This window comes from Bufo gargarizans, chromosome 6 (assembly GCF_014858855.1).
Source record: "Bufo gargarizans isolate SCDJY-AF-19 chromosome 6, ASM1485885v1, whole genome shotgun sequence".
NCBI classification, from domain to species: Eukaryota; Metazoa; Chordata; class Amphibia; order Anura; family Bufonidae; genus Bufo; species Bufo gargarizans.
In genome coordinates this window covers 248547837-248569404 of record NC_058085.1, presented here as the reverse complement: position 1 = coordinate 248569404, position 21568 = coordinate 248547837, and positions in this window count along the sequence as shown.

Genomic DNA, 21568 nt, shown 5'->3' with positions numbered 1-21568 from the left:
ACAAAAGGAACGTGGGGTCATCCTCATCCTCACTGGGGCTCTCAGAGTCGGAGGCAATCTGGGCATATGCCTCCTCGGCCGAGAACACCCGGCGGGCCATGGGTGTGTGTGTGTGCGTGTGTATGTGCGTGCGTGTAAACCTTTATTCTATGTGCGTGTGTGTGGGGGCACGGGTGTTCACGTACTAAAAAGTCCAGGCAAAAAAAAGTGTTAGGAAAAAAAAAAAAAAAAAAGTTCAAACTTGCTGATCTGCGGTTCAACGCTGATCAGCGGTCGGTGGGGTGGTGGGGCGGGCGATGCGCTAACAGTGGACGGACGCTAAAAAGTGCCGGCCAGTCAGCGCACGCAGAAAAAAAAAAAAGTGGTGGTGGGGGAAGGGTCTGGTGGTGGGGGGAGGGGGTTGGTGGGGGGGGGGGCTGGTGGTGGGGGGGGGGGGGGGCTGGTGGTGGGGGAGATGCGGGGGGGGCAAGTGGCAGGGGGGGTCTGGGGTCTGAAAGTTGAAAAAAAAAAGTTTGGAATAAATGTGCTTTTTTTTTTTTTTTTTTTTTCTAACTTTTCCCTTCTATCCCTGCCTAAAGGTGCCTCTCCCTCACTGACCCTAACCTACCTGGGTGGCGATGGGTGCAGGAGGGTGATGGATGCCGATTTAGGGGGACACAGGAGCTGGTGCTGGACGATGCTGCACGGTCAGGGTGCTGGACAGGAAGAGGAGGGGAGAGAGGAGCGCAGGAAGTTTGAATCTCGCGCCTCTCTCCCCTGCACCAATCAGCACCCTGGACAGCGGCGTTCAGCACCAGGGCCAGCTCCGCCTCTGCAAATCCTCGGACTGCGATTGGTGGTGTAAAATTACGCCACCGATCGCAGTCTTTTTCCGGTTCATCGGGTCACAGGACACCCGAATGGACCGGAAACGCAGAAAACCGCAGGTCTGAATTGACCTGCGGTTTTCTGCGATCGCCGATACGGGGGGGTCCAATGACCCCCCCCCCTGCGTTGTTACGGGATGCCGGCTGAATGATTTCAGCCGAAATCCCGTTTCGATTAACCCCCGCGGCGCCGGAATTCAGATTTTAAGTCAGGACGTACCGGTACGTCCTCGGTCCTTAAGGACTCGGGAAATAGGGCGTACCGGTACGTCCTCGGTCCTTAAGGGGTTAAGCATTGTATGGCAAAACTACAGTCATTTTGAAGGACACCTCATGTAAAAAAAATAAAAAATTTACATATGTGGACGTCCCAATATTTTATATTTATAAAAAATACTGTATACAGATAATGTCAATGGACATTTACACGAACAAATAGACTTTACAAAAAATTATTATAGCTTGTGTGAATTAACATGACAGTATACCATGCTGAAGGTGTGGGCACAAAAGCTGTGCCCACACCGTCTGCAGCAGAAGCCAACAGTATTAGGCTACTTTCACGTCTGCGTTAGGTGCGGATCTGTCTGGTATAAATGCAAACAATGGTATCCGTTCAGAACGGATCCGTCTGCATACACTTAGTCAAAAAAAAAAGGGCTGCTGAGCAGCGATGGAAGAAATCCCATTCTAAAGATCATTTCACCGCATACAAGCAATCCCTCCTCATATTCAAATCCTCACTTGCTGATTCAAAACAGGCCTACTTCTCATCTCTTATATGTTCCCTGTCCCACAGCCCTAAACAACTTTTTAGCACTTTTAACGCCCTTCTTCGTCCCCCAGCGCCCCCACCCTCTCCTCTCTTCTCAGCTGAGGACTTTGCCAAATATTTCAAACAAAAGATAGTCAACATCAGAGAAAGCTTCACTACACAGTCCCCACAGACCCTCTACACAACTGCTCGGTCCTCTTCTCCCAAAACCCGCTTCTCCACCATTACAGAAGAAAAACTTTCCACTCTACTCTCCAAATCTCATCTGACCACCTGTGCACTTGACCCAATCCTATCCCACCTCATACCTAACTTCACCACAGTGTTTATCCCAGCCCTAACTCATCTCTTCAACCTATCACTCCCCTCTGCTTTTAAACATGCTACCATTACACCCATCCTCAAAAAGCCTTCACTTGACCAATCTTCTTTGTCCAGTTATCGCCCCATATCACTTCTTCCGTATGCCTCAAAGCTACTTGAACAACATGTCCATTCAGAACTGTCCTCTCACCTCTTCTCCTGCTCCCTCTTCGACTGCCTACAATCTGGCTTCCGACCCCACCACTCAACTGAGACTGCCCTTACCAAAGTCACCAATGACCTACTGACTGCCAAAAGCAAGAAACAATACTCTGTCCTCTTTCTCCTTGACCTGTCCTCTGCCTTCGACACTGTCGACCACTCCCTTCTGTTGAAAACTCTCTCATCTCTTGGCATCACTGACCTGGCCCTCTCCTGGATCACATCATACCTCACAGACCGGATGTTTATTGTCTCCCACTCTCGCACCACCTCCTCGTCTCATTCCCTCTCTGTTGGGCGTCCCGCAAGGCTCTGTCCTAGGACCCCTGCTCTTCTCTATCTACACTTTTGGCCTGGGACAGCTCATAGAGTCCCATGGGTTTCAGTATCACTCCTACGCTGACGACACACAAGTCTATCTCTCTGGTTTAGACATCACCACCTTATTATCAAGAATCCCACAATGTCTATCTTCTATATCATCCTTCTTCGCCTTTCGCTTTCTAAAACTTAACATGGATAAGACAGAATTCATAATCTTTCCCCCATCTTGTTCAAACCCCCCAACAGACCTATCTATCACGATCAATGGCTGCACACTCTCCCCGGTCAACAAAGTATGCTGCCTTGGAGTGACCTTGGATTCTGCCCTTTCCTTCCGACCGCACATCCAAGCCCTTTCCACCACCTGCCGCCTCCAACTCAAAAACATCTCCCGCATCCGTGCTTTCCTTAACTTTGAATCTGCAAAAATGCTTGTACATGCCATCATCATCTCCCGCCTAGACTACTGCAACATTCTCCTCTGTGGCCTTCCATCTAGCACTCTAGCACCCCTCCCATCTATCCTCAACTCTGCTGCCCGACCAATCCAGCTCTCACCCTATTACTCCTCTGCCTCTCCCCTCTGCCAATCCCTTCACTGGCTCCCCATTGCCCAACAAATTCACTTCAAAGTACTAACAAATACATACAAGGCCTTCCATAACCTGTCCCCTCCCTACATCTCTGAGCTACTTTCCCGATATATCCCCACACGCACTCTCTGATCCTCACAAGACCTTCTCTCCTCTTATCGCCTCTTCCCACAATCAACTCTAAGATTTCTCCCGTGCATCCCCCATACTCTGGAACTCGCTACCCCAACATATCAGACTCTCACCTACAGTGGAATCCTTCAAAAGAAACCTGAAAACCCACCTCTTCAGACAAGCCTACAACCAGTGACCCTGCTGTCTCTATACCGCCATGACCAACTTCACCAGCACCTACTGTGTCCTTCTCCCATACCATGTAGATTGTAAGCCCTCACGGGCAGGGCCCTCTCTCCTTCTGTACCAGTTTGTAACTCGTCTTGTTTAGGATTCGTGCAATTGTCTGTATTATGTACAGGGAGTGCATAATTATTAGGCAAGTTGTATTTTTGAGGATTCATTTTATTATTGAACAACAACCATGTTCTCAATGAACCCAAAAAACTCATTAATATCAAAGCTGAATATTTTTGGAAGTAGTTTTTAGTTTGTTTTTAGTTTTAGCTATTTTAGGGGGATATCTGTGTGTGCAGGTGACTATTACTGTGCATAATTATTAGGCAACTTAACAAAAAAAAATATATACCCATTTCAATTATTTATTTTTACCAGTGAAACCAATATAACATCTCAACATTCACAAATATACATTTCTGACATTCAAAAACAAAACAAAAACAAATCAGTGACCAATATAGCCACCTTTCTTTGCAAGGACACTCAAAAGCCTGCCATCCATGGATTCTGTCAGTGTTTTGATCTGTTCACCATCAACATTGCGTGCAGCAGCAACCACAGTCTCCCATCTGGCCCATCAAGACTCACTCTCATTTCATCAGTCCATAAAACCTTAGAAAAATCAGTCTTGAGATATTTCTTGGCCCAGTCTTGACGTTTCAGCTTGTGTGTCTTGTTGAGTGGTGGTCGTCTTTCAGCCTTTCTTACCTTGGCCATGTCTCTGAGTATTGCACACCTTGTGCTTTTGGGCACTCCAGTGATGTTGCAGCTCTGAAATATGGCCAAACTGGTGGCAAGTGGCATCTTGGCAGCTGCACGCTTGACTTTTCTCAGTTCATGGGCAGTTATTTTGCGCCTTGGTTTTTCCACACGCTTATTGCGACCCTGTTGACTATTTTGAATGAAACGCTTGATTGTTCGATGATCACGCTTCAGACGCTTTGCAATTTTAAGAGTGCTGCATCCCTCTGCAAGATATCTCACTATTTTTGACTTTTCTGAGCCTGTCAAGTCCTTCTTTTGACCCATTTTGCCAAAGGAAAGGAAGTTGCCTAATAATTATGCACACCTGATATAGGGTGTTGATGTCATTAGACCACACCCCTTCTCATTACAGAGATGCACATCACCTAATATGCTTAATTGGTAGTAGGCTTTCGAGCCTATACAGCTTGGAGTAAGACAACATGCATAAAGAGGATGATGTGGTCAAAATACTCATTTGCCTAATAATTCTGCACTCCCTGTATGTGCACCCCTTATCATATGTACAGCGCTATGGAATGAATGAATGAATAATAATAATATAGCGCCAGAAATACTACAATTGGATGATTTTAACTAAATACACATAGAATAAATGGATATTGATTAGCTATATATTAGCTATACATTATAAGTTTACCTCCACTTTTGATTGGCAGGGTCTCAGTCAATCCCCAAATACCACTCCAACATAACAGTAAGTGTCAATTCCTGCTCCAAAACTATAGCTCAGCCAATTCAAACTCTACATTTAGGCGCCCTTGAATGCATAGTCAATAAAAAGGCTCCAGATCCCGTTCCATAGGGTACATAGGTACATAGAAAGTTGGATATACAACTAGTAGTATGTGAATTGTTACATTGTTCCTGCCGCTCAAATTATGTCGTGCACATGTGCTAGTAAGATGTAGATGTGCATGCGCGAACACTTAGGGCTCATGCACACGAAAGTTTTTTGCGTTCCGTATACGGGCCGTATTTTGTTTCCATATACGGAACCATTTATTTCAATGGGTCCGCAAAAGATGCGGACAGCACTCTGTGTGCTGTCCGCATCCGTTGCTCCGTTCTGTGGCCCCGCAAAAACTATGAGGCATGTCCTATTCTTGTCCGTTATGTGGACAAGACGAGGCATTTCTATAATGGGCCTCCTGTTCTGTTCCGCAAACTGCGGAAGGCACACGGATGGCATCTGTTTTTTGCGGATCCGCAATTTGTGAGATAAGCACAGCCCAGCAAATTTAGACCATAAATAAAAATGGTCTGTGATCAAACACATACCATCATCTTTTACTTCAAGAGCCGTGGGACGAACACAAAGATAAAAAAAGGGAAATATACATTCTATTATCAAAGTTTTTATTATCAAATGATGACTATATAATAAGTCACTGAGTTAAAGTAAAATATGAATATATATTTATTGGTAAACAAAACTGGAAATAGAAAACTGGAAATAAAATATATAGAAAAACTGAGAAATAAAAATATAGCCATAAGTTAACATTTGGTGAAAATAGATCACATTAAAAAAAACTTACAGATATGCATTTTGTTTCTCCAGAAAAGGTACATTCATCTCATTCATCACAGTCTTAAAAACCAAAGAACAACACCTTAGGTTGAACATTGTTAAAGTGGATATTAAGCATGTGTTCACATAGTTTGCCAAATTGTGTATTTTTGCCATGACTTTGGACTTGACTAAGGAACTTGCCAAATTTACACCACAGACATTTTGTTTTGGTACCTAGTGTGGTACCACTACTGTATGTCTATATCTAGGTGATCACCTTACCTGGCTTCATTGGTGGTGCACCCCTGTATCTAGGAGCTTACTGAGGTCTTCATAAAAAAGATTTTCATTGCCTATGGGTCTGGGAAGGAAAGATGGATAAACAACTGGACATCAATTATTTCACATACACAGGTTTGAGAACAGAATGTAAAATGTTGAAATATATTTCTAACAAGTCATGTATTTCATCATGGAATCTACAGATAGTTGATTTCAAAGTTCATGAGTCTACAAATAAACAACCAAAACAGCATTTCATCAAAGAACTGGTACCAACTGTAAAGGTGGTAGAAATGTTTGGGGCTGCTTTGCTAAATCAGGGCATGGGCAGCACACCATCATAGACTGCAATACTTTATTGTACCAGTATACTGCTGTAAGTTCAGTTCACACTTTTAAAGATCTGTCAGTTTTTTGTTTATCCCCAAGGACTCAAAACCTTCCTGACCATGTCAACCTGTCACAGGAGCATGACTTTTTAGATGAGAGAACTATAATGCACTGTAACAAACAATGCACTTGTGTTAGATATTTACATATAACTGAAAAACTTCTGTAAGCCTTCTACAACAGTTTTTTCACTTTTTGCAGCTTTTTTTCCCCAGAGATTTTTGTTGTTGAATAGTTTAACAGGCATTTTCAGCCCCTTTGTACAAACACAATGCAAAACATGGCATAAAAACACTTTGTAGTGAATTTCATTATTCATCATACACTTTAAAGAGCATCTGTCAGCATGATAAACCCCATTAAACAAGTCGGATACTGTCTGATAGGATTGATCATGCTGATTAAAACTATACGCTTTTTGTCTCTGTACGTAAAACAGTTCCCATGATATCAGATTTTTTTTTGCAATATGTAAATTAGCTGGGTTGAGCACCAAGGGGCCAGCCAAAGCCCTAGGAGCACAACTTTTGCAAAGTCTCTCTGCTCTGGACACGACTCCTTCACTGTGGCTCAGTGACTTGATCATTGTGTCTGTCATTTTATGCAGATGTGAACAGCCCTGACTCATCTAGCCCTGTATTCCTTGTACTAGCCCTGTAGCGCTTTCCTACTCATTCTGTTACTACTTCCCAAGCAGCGCAGATCGAGACTGCACATGCGCAGATTGTGTGGGACTACACTGCTCTGTCTCTGAGTCTAGTCCTGCCCCAGCGGCCATAAGCATTAAGTCACTGAGACACAGTGCAGGTACAAGAATACAGGGCTAGACGAGATGTCTAGCCCTGTTATTAAAGGGTGAGGTGCAGTGTCCAGAGCAGAGCAACATTGCAATGTGGTGCTCCAATGGCTCTAGCCAGCCCCTTGGTGCTCAAACCAACTTTTTTACATATTATTAAAAAAAAGAAGCGGATATCACTGAAATTGTTCTACCTACAGAGATAAATGTATCATTTTAATCAGCGTGATCAACCCTGAAGCATGATCAAAGTAAAGAAAAACTATAAAATAGCCCTTAAAGGGGTTTTCCAGGCATTTCATATTGATGAACTATAGGATAGCATAGGATAGGTCATAAATATTAGATTGGCGGTCGTCAGTTTCCCAGTAATCCCCCCAAAATCAACTGTTTGCATGAGCTGCTGTTTACCGGAACACCACAGTTCTGTAAACTGTATTGACTATGCCTGGTTGCTGTGGTAGATCGGTGCCTGGTTTAGACACAAAGCATCTTTGATCACAGCTGATCAGTGAGGGTGCCAAGAGGCAGACCCCCATTCATCTGATATTAAAATTAAACTTCCAGAAAACCCCTTTAATGTCTCAAAGTGGACTTCCAAGATGGGTACTCTGAAAGGACGATCTACTGGCACCAACCAGATCTATGTAGGAATATACTTTTTGGAATTGACGCTCATTAATTTTAAGTGTCGGCATCCTTCATCAGTCTTTGGTCATCTAAACAAGTACATAGTATTGCTTATTATTTTTTAGCAGTTTCATTTTCTAGTATTTGATGAAAATTTGGAGTCTTTGCCTTTTTACTTTCTTGCTGCAACAAAATTCATGTTTCAAAGAAGACCTACTGATTGTTTGCCTTTTTATTACTGAAGTGAAAAGAGGGACTAGGCTGCTTGCCCACGTCCGCCAGTCCCTTCCTGTTTCCATAATAATAATCTTCACCACAAGTGGCCAAACTAGAGGATTATTCTGTCACTCGACACTTAGGCAAGCAGTGGGATCAGCCGATGTGTGGCCTGCTTCTTAATGCCAATGCCATGACTTGTAACTTCGTTTGGAGCTCTGCTGTCCACGATCTACATACTTAGTCCTGCAGTGCCAAACATAAGAGGCGTTGGTCTATTTACTAAGCATTACCCAAAGAGACATGTTAGAAGGAGGAATCCAAAACTGGACAACCATTTAAAGCATGATGGCTCCACCAAAGCTCCTAACTCTATGCACAGTATCAGCTTTATTCTACTTCCATCCATTAGTTCAAGCACATGTCCTTCCAACTTAACATTACCCATGATGAACAGAAAGCCTTATCCTGGCTCAGCTCTAAGGAGGATATCGTTGTTAAACCGGCGGACAAGGGGGGAAACATAGTCCTCATGTCCAGGGAATATTATTTGAGGGAGGCCCTCAGACAGCTGGGAGATACCGGCGTGTATGAGAGGATACGGGGGGACCCTGTGGCCAACATCCAACAGTCACTAAAATCCCTTATTTTTAAATATGTGGAGGCTGGTTTCCTCCCCAATAACATGGTGGATAAACTTGTCCCTTCCTCCCCAGCTAAACCATCCTGGTACTTTCTTCTGAAGGTCCATAAATCACTGAGCCAGCCCCCGGGACGTCCCATCGTCGCGGGGATTGGCTCAGTGACGGAGCCTCTGTCCAAATATGTGGACTGGCTCCTGAGACCTGTCCTCACCAGTGCTCCTGCATACCTCAAAGACACGAATGACTTTTTGATTCCCAAGCAGCGCAGATCGAGACTGCACATGCGCAGATTGTGTGGGACTACACTGCTCTGTCTCTGAGTCTAGTCCTGCCCCAGCGGCCATAAGCATTAAGTCACTGAGACACAGTGCAGGTACAAGAATACAGGGCTAGACGAGATGTCTAGCCCTGTTATTAAAGGGTGAGGTGCAGTGTCCAGAGCAGAGCAACATTGCAATGTGGTGCTCCAATGGCTCTAGCCAGCCCCTTGGTGCTCAAACCAACTTTTTTACATATTATTAAAAAAAAGAAGCGGATATCACTGAAATTGTTCTACCTACAGAGATAAATGTATCATTTTAATCAGCGTGATCAACCCTGAAGCATGATCAAAGTAAAGAAAAACTATAAAATAGCCCTTAAAGGGGTTTTCCAGGCATTTCATATTGATGAACTATAGGATAGCATAGGATAGGTCATAAATATTAGATTGGCGGTCGTCAGTTTCCCAGTAATCCCCCCAAAATCAACTGTTTGCATGAGCTGCTGTTTACCGGAACACCACAGTTCTGTAAACTGTATTGACTATGCCTGGTTGCTGTGGTAGATCGGTGCCTGGTTTAGACACAAAGCATCTTTGATCACAGCTGATCAGTGAGGGTGCCAAGAGGCAGACCCCCATTCATCTGATATTAAAATTAAACTTCCAGAAAACCCCTTTAATGTCTCAAAGTGGACTTCCAAGATGGGTACTCTGAAAGGACGATCTACTGGCACCAACCAGATCTATGTAGGAATATACTTTTTGGAATTGACGCTCATTAATTTTAAGTGTCGGCATCCTTCATCAGTCTTTGGTCATCTAAACAAGTACATAGTATTGCTTATTATTTTTTAGCAGTTTCATTTTCTAGTATTTGATGAAAATTTGGAGTCTTTGCCTTTTTACTTTCTTGCTGCAACAAAATTCATGTTTCAAAGAAGACCTACTGATTGTTTGCCTTTTTATTACTGAAGTGAAAAGAGGGACTAGGCTGCTTGCCCACGTCCGCCAGTCCCTTCCTGTTTCCATAATAATAATCTTCACCACAAGTGGCCAAACTAGAGGATTATTCTGTCACTCGACACTTAGGCAAGCAGTGGGATCAGCCGATGTGTGGCCTGCTTCTTAATGCCAATGCCATGACTTGTAACTTCGTTTGGAGCTCTGCTGTCCACGATCTACATACTTAGTCCTGCAGTGCCAAACATAAGAGGCGTTGGTCTATTTACTAAGCATTACCCAAAGAGACATGTTAGAAGGAGGAATCCAAAACTGGACAACCATTTAAAGCATGATGGCTCCACCAAAGCTCCTAACTCTATGCACAGTATCAGCTTTATTCTACTTCCATCCATTAGTTCAAGCACATGTCCTTCCAACTTAACATTACCCATGATGAACAGAAAGCCTTATCCTGGCTCAGCTCTAAGGAGGATATCGTTGTTAAACCGGCGGACAAGGGGGGAAACATAGTCCTCATGTCCAGGGAATATTATTTGAGGGAGGCCCTCAGACAGCTGGGAGATACCGGCGTGTATGAGAGGATACGGGGGGACCCTGTGGCCAACATCCAACAGTCACTAAAATCCCTTATTTTTAAATATGTGGAGCCTGGTTTCCTCCCCAATAACATGGTGGATAAACTTGTCCCTTCCTCCCCAGCTAAACCATCCTGGTACTTTCTTCTGAAGGTCCATAAATCACTGAGCCAGCCCCCGGGACGTCCCATCGTCGCGGGGATTGGCTCAGTGACGGAGCCTCTGTCCAAATATGTGGACTGGCTCCTGAGACCTGTCCTCACCAGTGCTCCTGCATACCTCAAAGACACGAATGACTTTTTGATAGCCATTAAAGAATTACATTGGCAGGAGGGGTACCAATTGGTGTCCCTCGATGTGGAGAGCCTCTACACCCGCATCCCACATGATGCGGGTGTGGAGGCGATCCTTGACATCGTGGCCAATATGGGCAAAAGCCAGATGTATTGCAGCTTCATTGGTGAGGCATTAGAGTTTATATTAACCAACAATGTGTTCCAGTTTGGGGCGGATTGGTACAAGCAAAAAGTTGGCACGGCCATGGGGACCCCCGTCTCCTGTACATTCGCTAATATGTACCTCGCTAGATTTGAGGATAGGTACATTTACTCCACTATGAATCCGTATGTATCTAAATTAAAAACGTACCTACGGTTCGTGGATGACGTTTTCATAGTGTGGGAGGGTACCGAAAGCGAGTGTAGGGAGTTTGTGGGTTTCCTCAATAGCAATGATATGGGGATGACATTCACCCTCAATTTCGGAGGTTGTAGATTGGAGTTCTTGGATGTGGCTGTCCTGGTGGAAGGCGACGAGTTGGTCACGGAGGGCTTCCGGAAGCCCACGGCGACCAACTCCTTGCTCCGCCATGACAGCTTCCATCCTCCCTGCGTTAAGAGAGCTGTACCTTATGGACAATTTGTCAGATTAAGGCGCATTAACAGTAAAAATATTAGTTTTTGCAGGCAGGCAGAAGAACTAAAAAAACGCCTAATGGAGAGAGGGTACCCCCAAGGACCATTGGAGGAGGACATGAGGAAGGTTGAAAAGGATTTCTCTCAGGACAGTTTACTCAGAAGGGCCAATTATGAAAATAAACAAAGGGACACAGATTTAAGGAGGTTTGCATTTTCATTTAAGTACAGTCCCATGGCAGAGCGTATCCGCTCCGTCATTTTCAAAAATTGGGACGTACTAAGGAGAGATGCAAGCCTGCATGAACTCACTGAACAGAAACCACTGATTTCCTTTAGAAGGGCACATACCGTGAAAGACAGAATAGTCAGAAGTAGGTTTAAGCCCAGTAGGAACGAAAATTGGCTGAATAGCAGTTTACCTAAAGGGAATTTCAAGTGTGGCAACTGCTCGTTTTGCAACTACAATTCCCTGAAGAAATTTATTGGATTTGCAGGTATCCAACATAAAGTGAACTCCTTCATCAATTGCAGGAGCACATATGTAGTATACCTACTATTGTGCCCCTGCGGTCGATTTTATATCGGCAAAACCATCAGGTGTTTGTTTGAAAGGTTCAGGGAACACCTCAATTCAGTAAAAACAGGAAAGGGGTGCCCTAGATTCATCCAACATGTCAAAGAAGTTCATAATGGGGACGCCAGTTGTATTTCTTTTTCTGGATTAGAAATAGTACCCACTCCTCTGCAGGGAGGGGATAGACACCGCCTCCTCCTGCAGAGGGAAGCCCGTTGGATCCTGCGTACACAAGCGTTAGGAGAACTTGGATTAAACGACAGAAATGACCTCAGCCCTTTCCTGTAATCAAATTCCTTTGATTTTATTTATTCATAGGTGCTGTATATACTTGTATGTCTGTTTCTTTTTTCTTGCTGATGTGTTGCAAATATGTTGCACTTTCTATGTTTTTAGTTGTTTAGCGCAACCCCTTTTACCTATGTGCGGCCTGATTCGTTCATCTGTATGATGTCGGCCTGCACTAGAGGTTAAAGGAAGTGCGGACACAGACGCGCATTGAAGCACAACCTGATGAAGCGCAATTAGCGCGAAACGGCCGCCGCTGCCATTGCGTGTCTGACTTGTCCACCCCCGGCCTGATTGTGGCTGAATAAAGCTGTTTTGACGTACACCGGTGAGTGCCGCTGCATGTTTCTTCTACTGATCCACATTTGTTACACTCTACTCACTGTTTTCAGCAGTGCACCGCCGAGCGTCTCTTTCCTCGCTGGCCTTGGAGCATCTGTGATCGCCGCATACTGACTGTGTGCTTGTTTGACTGTGCCGCCCCCTGCTCTTTTTCGTATGGATTAACCAGAATTGGGATTCACTTTCATCAATGCTTCTGAGTTTATCATCTCTAAATTTTAAAACAGGTCATTCTGTACGAGGTATGAACTGTGTCTTAAAGGGGTTTTCCAGGAATATTAACTATTAAGAGAAGGCTTCAAGCCTTAATATTCATACTTACCTGCTCCCTGCCACTCCAGTCCTAAGTGCTGTATCATGTTTATCCATCTTATGGTCCCCGGTTTGTTGGCTTTCATCCACGCTATGGATATGGCCAAAGTCACATGCACTACTGCAGCCAATGATGGTTTTAGTAGAGACATGTCACTTGGCTGCAGCAACACTCGAGACCATCTCCATACTTGGTCAGAAGACAACAAGCCCGGGACCAGATGATGGAGGAACGGTAGGTAGCATGTAGTATTGGAGAAGGCAAGTATGAATATTTCAAGTTGTAACACAGGTTAGGGGGCCTTCCCTTGTCTGTTCATATTCCCCCAAAAAAAATTTAAGCTAAGCATATGCTTTATACAACTGTCAGCTGAACAGCTATTCTTCCCAACTCCACCATAGACATGCAAGCTTGACTTATCTTCCATGTGAACAAAAGATCATGCATGTTGAAATCCAAAATGCCCATTCCTTCTGGTCTGGCTTATATAGGAGGGTTCCGAGTAGCTCTGAAGGTCTCTTTCTGATGTCCATATGCCCTAACAGTGCATATGGAATGAAGTTCTTGTAATGAGACAACCCCTTTAACTGAATTTATTAAAGATTGTAAATGAATCTGGAAAACAATACAAAACCTACATGGTCAACTACACCCAGCTTCATGGAGGACCTGGCCTTTAAACATGTCACCACTGCTACCATGATAAACTGTCACATTAAACATGTCATTGATTACCCCCAAGTCTTAATATAAATCAAACATCTCTCTCAGAGGCAAATCATTATGCTGAGTGCTTCAGTGTTTTACTTTCTTGTCCACATAGATGTTCTGTTTTGTATGTTTAAGAACTGGCTGGAAAGAAAAGCACCCGACTTCCCCCCTGACGCCCCTTCTCCCTTTGCCCCCTCGCTCCATTCCTCTCTGCTGTCCCTGGTGCTACCTGTTACAGTATGAATAGCAGCCTTCTCTCCACCACGCAGGAAAACAAACCTGTAGCCAGCATTAATAGGGGCAGCTGCCGCCAGCCAGGAGTTGATTTTGGAGAGAGCTGATATTTTTACACTCCGTCCGTCTGCAGTGCCGAGACTTTTCCCTTCTCTTCAACTACATTTCCAATGACTTTCCCGATAGTTAGTAACCATTACCTTGCCAGAGAGAACAGTCAAGAACAAAGAGCATTGCTGTTAACGGCCTTGTATCTTTTAGGTCAATCTTCTGAACTAGATGGAATTGTGAGAATAAAATATCATGATCCTTCTCAGCTTCGAAGATGAGTAAACACATGACAAAAGCGTGAACCTATCTTCCCATCACAGGAGTAACTTGAAGCTCCCAAACTATCATATAAAAAGTCAATCAGGGGCCTCTGCACCCCTTATAGTTGGCTACACCTCTACTTCCCATTATCTCATGCTACTCATTTCATAGAATCTCATAGTAAGATAAGAAATGGCCTTTGCAAATGTTGTCTCCGTTCAGAAACATGAGTTCCCTAAACACATTGGATTTTGGTTGTGAATCTCATGTCTATTGGACTGTCAGCCAAGGAGAACATGCTTCATAAAGGTCCATAAATACTTGCCAATAACAACAACTGCCCCTATTAAAAGTGCTAGACTACCCTAAAATGTGGGCCTTCACAGATCCTAACTTCTACTAGTGCTGGTCTTTATCAGCAGAGATGAGACTTGCTTTGTTTGTGATACATTTTGTAGGCATAGGTACCCATACCATAGTTGACATCTGACTATTGGCTAAATTTTGAATAGGGCATGGAAGAGAATGTAGTATCTATATGAGCCTAAATTGTTTTATTACCTTACTAGGCCTTAGACATCACCCATGCCAACGCTATGAAAAGACTAGTGTCCCATTTGGTGCAGTCATCATGCTTTTACTTACACTGCCAGAAACACCCTGCATAAACTACATGGATGATATAGAATCTTTGCGTACCTATGGAAGGATGTATCACCCAACAACACAAACGCAACACCATAGGGACTCCATGTACTGCTTCTACCCACACTTTCCTTTGTGTATGAGCCAAAAACTCCATTAGGCTCAGCTCCCTGTTTTCGAGAACTAAGCATCCTCTTACGATATTACCCCATTGTGGTTTCCTCAGCCTGACTCTAGGAGGGAGTTTCCAAAACAAGCGGTCAGCAAGAAATTAAGCAGGTAGGCACTGGTGCATTCTATATACCAGTAGCTACATAAAACTACCTCAAATTCCTTAGAGTGGGGTTCCTTGGACCCACCAGAGGAAATAGTCCTATCTATACAGAAGATAATTGGCTCCAGAGTCAGCTTCAAATTAGAATGTCTTCTGCTGGAATTTTGGGGACCATCATTGTGTCAGAGCCTAAGTCCACAAGAGGATCATCCTGAATTCGGTTTGGTCAGTCAGACTCTGTGTAGTTTTGTGACCTGATCATTAGGGCGCAATTGTAGCTAATTATGCAGTATTATTAGAGTGTTACATGATCAGGCAGTGTTACATAGGTCAGTCAGAGAAAGATGGGTGATTATTCCTGTAGGAATTTAGAAATTATATGGTGCCTAAATTAGTTTTTATTTTAAGTAAAATGCTTCCTGCCCCTCTTTTAAGCAGGGTAGTGGGGCTTCCCTCTGTCCAGTAGCACATGTGCGATGAACACACCATATGTTGTACATTATGCTAAGTAGGGGACAGGCAATGAGAAATACATTTTTTATTTTAATGTAACTTCTAAGTGGTAACTTTCACACACAGGCGACATAAGGAGCTGGTTAAGGAGGCCACTCCAGCATCAGAGGAGCTTAGTAGGAAGCATTCAGAATAGTCAGGCCGGGGCAGCACTTCACTGCAGGGTGCTCTATAGGAGCACACCTCACACACACTCCGTGTGTAGTCCTGCGGGGAGCCATACTGCTGGCACCCAGATTATTTTCACTGGACTTCCACAAACACCAAATATCCGCCCTGTAGCAGAGACAGAGGTTCTGGTTACTGGCATCCCCCACCAGCTGCTCCTTTGGGTTATTAACCTATTAATGTCTGAAAGCTCAGCTATTGTTTTCTCAGCTTCACCAGTTTTACTACAGAATTTTGTAGAACACCTAAGATCTATCACATCAACATAAAAATATTGCTCACCAATTGCTAAGTGTCAAGGAATTTCAAGTTATGATAACTAATGTTACCCTAATGATGCTCCGTGTGAGGAGAATTAAGGGGTTTAGGGGAGGCAAAGACAACATTTTAGAGCTAATGGTGAAGAATTAGCAAGGTGTCACTGGTCTCATGCTTACTGGCTTCAGGATTTTTGAGGCACAAACAATAGGGTTCAAAATGGCATAACAAGTTTAACTTGATTAGTTGATGGGAGAAGTCAAAGGGAATTTAAGAGAGATGTAGCTGCAGGTGAGTCACATCTTCTGTGGGTGTTACCTGTAAAATTGGTCACAGCAAAAAAAATCGGTAGGAGCTACAGCTTCTATTGGTGGTTCCAGGTCATTCATTGATTGTGGTCTCTATCAAGTTGTTCAGGGAGCCAGGAGGTGGCAGTAAGTGCTGATGGCTCAAATGAGGATGATGAAGCTGGGAGGTGGGTGTGGTTTTAGCCAGTGAATGTATTATAGTGGTTGGGCCAGGTCCATGCTTTGTACTATGATTGAAATTAGATAATAAGTATGACCTCCACCATATTTTGCAATAATCCACTGGTCTGGTGTTTTCATTTGCTGTGAGGATCCAGGGTTATATGCTCCTTTAGAAAATGTTCTTATATGATGCGAGCAATAGGGACCACCTAGTTACTAGCTTTGTTTGGGAGGTTGCTATGCAAAACTGCTTTGCATCTGAATCTGAGTGTGATTAACACCTAGCTTGTAATGGTTAATTAGGATGGAGTTGCTGATTGGTTAGACTTTATATATCCAGGCATTACTCCATTCTGGTTGCCAGATATAGCGTTTGCTAGATGCATTCTGTTATAGATATTTTTTATCTTGTTCTATATTCTGGCTCCACATATGTATCTTATTATAGTTTAGTGTTTTGTTTTTTTTGTGTATTCAGGGATTTGCAGTTCCACGATTGTATTGTGTTGTAGTCTAGTATGTTTTCTGTATATTCTGGGATTTGTAGTTCCAGGGTCTTTCTTGCAGTGTTTTGGATTTGATTGTTGCTGAGTTGTTGTATTGTCCTGGCTGAATTGCTTGGTTGAAAAAAATGACATCCATAAACCAGCCACCCTTTTGCAGAAAAAATAAAATAAAAAAATACATGGAATATTCACCTAAGGCCTCATGCACACGACCGTTGTTCTGGTCCGCATCCGTTGCTCCGTTCCGTGGTCAGCAAAAAAAATATAACCTGTCCTATTCTTGTCCGTTTTGCTGACAAGAATAGGCAGTTATATGAATGGCTGTCCGTGCCGTTCCACAAATTGCGAAACGCACACGGACGCCATCCGTGTTTTTTGGATCCACAATTTGCGGACCGCAAAACAAACAACGGTCATGTGCATGAGGCCTAAGACACATGCACACGAACGTTGTTTGTCTCCTTGTCCGTTCTGTTTTTTTTGCGGATAAGATGCGGACCTATTCATTTCAATGGGTCCGCAATAAATGTGGACAGCACACCGTGTGTTGTCCGCATCAGTATGTCCATTCCAGAGCCCCGCAAAAAAATAGAACATGTCCTTTTCTTGTCCGTTTTAGGCATTGTTACAATGGATCCGCAAAAAAAAATGGATGGCATACTGATGTCATCCTTTTTTTGAGGATCCGCAATTTGCGGACCGCAAAACACATACGGTCGTGTGCATGAAGCCTAAGGCTGTTAATATGTGATAAATTTGTATTTTATGGTAGTGTTCCTTTAACACTGACCAGTGTAGCCATCTGCTATGTTGCTGAACCTTTTTTCACTTTTTGCACTGCTAGACTCATGTATATGTTTCTAAGGGCTCATGCACATGGCCATTGTGCGGCCGTTCCATGCATTGATGACCGCAATTTGTGGTCCCCAATGCAGGGGCAACATCCTTGTGGCGGCCGGGACGGATTGAGACCCATTCAACTCCATAGTGCTTCCGTAGGGTTTTGTGTCTCCGTTCCGCACCACAGCTCCGGATTGCGGACCCAGTCAAGTGAGGGTCGCAATACAGCCACGACCGGGCAACGGCCATGAGCATGAGACCTAAGAGGGATAAGTGATTGCTGTACCCCGGGAAGTAAACTAAACCAAGGAGAAAACTACGATACTAGAATACTAAACCAATAGCCACTATGGCCAACGTAGTAATAACTCGAAGCTACATACTGAGACACCAAACCCCATACATCAGGAACTAAAGCTCTAAACCAAGGGACAATCCCCCCAACTGTCCCAGATTTTGGTGGCTGCTCCGTGGTCGCGGGAGGGCTGTGGCATGTTTAATTTCAACTGTATCTGCATCCTGAAGACGCAAATATGGTTTAATGTGATGGTGAAACAGAAAGCCGTCAGTAGGGGGCATAACATTTTGTTGGAGCACTAAGAGAGTATCACTACTGTGACGGGGGCATTTCCACTCTAGGGGGCACTAAAGGTGCATTACTACTTTGCGAGGGCACTAAGAGAGCATTCTATTGTGAAGGGGCATAACCATTGTGGGATCGGACTTGAATATACAGTCCTGATCAAAAGTTTAAGACCACTTGAAAAATGGCAAAAAAATCATATTTAGCATGGCTGGATCTTAACAAGGTTCCAAGTAGAGCTTCAACATGCAACAAGAAGAAATGGGAGTGTGACAAAACATTTTTTGAGCATTCAATTTAATGAAAACAACGAATAAACTGAAACAGGCTGTTTTTCAGCTGATCAAAAGTTTAGGACCACACCTCAAAAAAAAAAAAAAAACCCCCCAAAACAGAAATCCAACTTCCAAACATGAACTCAGTAATGAGTAGCTCTGCCGTTATTGTTTATCACTTCAAAAATTTGTTTCAGCATGCTCGATGCAAGAGTTTCCATGAGGTGAGTGGGAACATTTCTCCAAGTGGTGAGGACGGCCGCACGAAGGCCATCTACTGTCTGGAACTGTTGTCCATTTTTGTAAACTTCCCTTGCCATCCATCCCCAAAGGCTCTCAATTGGATTTAGATCAGGGGAACACGCAGGATGGGCCAAAAGAGTGATGTTATTCTCCTGGAAGAAGTCCCTTGTCCTGCGGGCATGGTGTACTGTAGCGTTGTCCTGTTGAAAAACCCAGTCGTTACCACACACATGAGGGCCCCCAGTCATGAGGAATGCTCTCTACAACATCTGGACATAGCCAGCGGCTGTTTGACGCCCCTGCACTTCCTGAAGCTCCATTGTTCCACTGAAGGAAAAAGCACCCCAGACCATTATGGAACCCCCTCCACTGTGGCGCGTATAAAACATCTCAGGTGGGATCTGCTTGTCATGCCAGTAATGTTGGAAACCATCGGGACCATCAAGGTTAAATTTTTGCTCATCAGAGAATAAAACTTTCTTCCACCTTTGAATGTCCCATGTTTGGTGCTCTCTTGCAAAGTCCAAACGAGCAGTTCTGTGGCGTTCAAGGAGACAAGGTCTCTGAAGATTATTATTTTTTTTAAGCCGTTCAGTCTCAGATGCTGTCTGATGGTTATGGGGCTGCAGTCAGCACCAGTAAGGGCCTTAATTTGGGTCGAGGATCGTCCAGTGTCTTGACAGACAGCCAATTGGATCTTCCGGCTCAGTGCTGATTACATTTTTTGGGGTCTTCCACTTTACTTTTTTGTTCCATACCCCTCAGCGCTGTGAGAGACCCTGCTTATGCAGTTCAGCAACGCGACCACGTTCAAAAAAGGAGAGTTTTTTTGCCTTTGCCATCACAACGTGTGACTACCTGACAGAAAATGACAATGAATCTGTCACAACCAGACAGCTGAGAAGCTCTGACAGAAGCCTTTCAGAACCTCCTCCTTGAGTTTTCTTTGTTTTGAATTTCAGTTCCTCATCTCGTTAGCCTCTCTCAGCTGTCATGTAGTTGGACTGATTGCATCCCTTTAAATTTCTCCCCATAATACATTAGTGTGCGGCTTATACAACTTCCTGGAGTGTGTGTGCATGCTGATCCTATTTTACAGCCTTCTACAAGATAAGTGCTGTACATTTATTTGTGATTTTCTGTTTGCTGGATCCCAGGCGACCCTGACTCCCTCCGTGTCTAGTGCAGGGTGCCGGTGGTCGTGTCCCCTCACTATTGTAGGGTGTTCAGGTGGTATATAGTCGAGGTACGTGGATATGCGATCATCCACCATTGGGATTTTCGCATAGGCTGAGCAGACAGGGAGAGCCAGGTCTGATGCAGGGGTCTCCCTTTTGTTCCTTAGTTTTGGATCCAGTGAGTCATATATTCATTTTGCATTGTCTTGTTTCCTGTACACCTTCCGTGACAGAATCCACATCTTTGCACAGATTTGGCCTTTTAAAGGCATGTGGTCCTAAACTTTTGATCAGCTGAAAAACAGCCTGTTTCAGTTTAATTGTTAGTTTCAATTAATTGAATGCTCAAAAAATGTTTTGTCTCACTCTCATTTCTTCTTGTTGAACGTTGAAGCTTTACTTGGAACCTTGTTAAGATCCAACAATGTAAAATATGATTTTTTGCCATTTTTCAAGTGGTCTTAAACTTTTGATCAGGACTGTATAAGCATTAGGCAGAGTTAGATCCGTGACTTAGTTTAAAAAGAATTTGCCGTAGCGCACTAAGGAAGAGGTACTGGACCATCTAGACAGCTGTATAGTTAGTGGATTTAGTGTTAGGCACATGGCAGTGTCGTTTTATGAGGATTTGCCGTGCAGATTTTAAATGCTTTCCACACCAAATCCACATGTGTTACTTGCAGATTTTGTCATGAATTTTTGTGGATTTGCCCTAGTTCCCACCCTTTTCAAAATCTACACCACAGGTTAATTTCTATACTGTGTAGATGAGATTTTTAAAATCTCATCTACTTAGCTGGTACTGTATTATGCTGCAGATTTTCCACATGAAAGTACACACAGAAAATCTGCACATAATATGCACCGTTTGCATGTGGGCGTTTATGCACCGTTTGCAAGTATGATAATATCTACATTGACAAACTGCCTTCCCAGTGGGTCACCAGAAACAGATCACTGGTCCCTGGGGTTCATACCATCAGGGCCGGCGTCATAACCCGGCATCCCCGGGCAAGTGCCGGGGCCCAATGCTCCTGGGGGGGCCCACTGAGCTGCTATGAGCACTTCCATCAATACAGATGGGAGCTCTCACTGCTGTCATTTCAGTTACGCAGTACCCCTTTGGTGGGCCCTCTGAGCTGCAGAGACTCAGAACACGCCCCCTCTACACAGGACACGCCCCCTCTACACAGGACACGTGCTGCCTGAGGAGAGAGACCGGAGGGCTGGAGCTGTGAGTGAGTCTGCACTGTGACTGTTTCTTGTCTGTGGGACAGAAGGGGGGGACTCTCCGATCGGCTGCTGCTTCATTCTATTTAGTTGTATTACTGTTTCATTAAGCAGTTTGCCTCCATGATACCTGCCCCCCCCATATCCTGTCCTATCTTATCCTCATGGGGCCCCTGCTGTCTCCTTTCCTCCCTCATGTATCCAGAGCTCCTGTTTCA